Source organism: Morus notabilis, unplaced genomic scaffold, assembly GCF_000414095.1.
Source record: "Morus notabilis unplaced genomic scaffold, ASM41409v2 Scaffold276, whole genome shotgun sequence".
NCBI lineage: Eukaryota > Viridiplantae > Streptophyta > Magnoliopsida > Rosales > Moraceae > Morus > Morus notabilis.
In genome coordinates, this window is record NW_010361626.1 from 184,874 (window position 1) to 185,376 (window position 503).

A 503-nucleotide genomic window follows, 5' to 3' on the forward strand; every position below is an offset into this window, starting at 1 on the left:
ATTTTTTTTTTTTTTTGCTTCTAAGAACAAAAGTTTAATTTTTCTTATTTTACGTTCCACTAGTAATGTGCTAATGCTATTAAACAGTCATTAGTCAAGTCACTGTGCCTTACATGAACTATAAAACCATGCACAGCCTTTAATAAACTTGTGATCGTGTAAACTAAACCCAGTATCACTTATGAACTCGAATTGTTAACTGATCATACCACTTTTATTTGTAACTTGAGCCCAAATCTTTCCACAAAATGTGCTATTCTCTACATCATTGAATGTTCACTTAAGTGAAGTACATAGTCAACCGATCAAACACTACGCTGTAATATAATATAATCCGGATATATATATATATATATATATATATTGCAAGCCCTGTAAATATAACAATGACATTAGACTTAACAATAATCGTCATTTTGATTATGTTTATACCCTCCAACATCAATGTTACTTTTAATTACTGTCACGTTATGTTTTTCACTTTTATACGTTACATTAGGTAT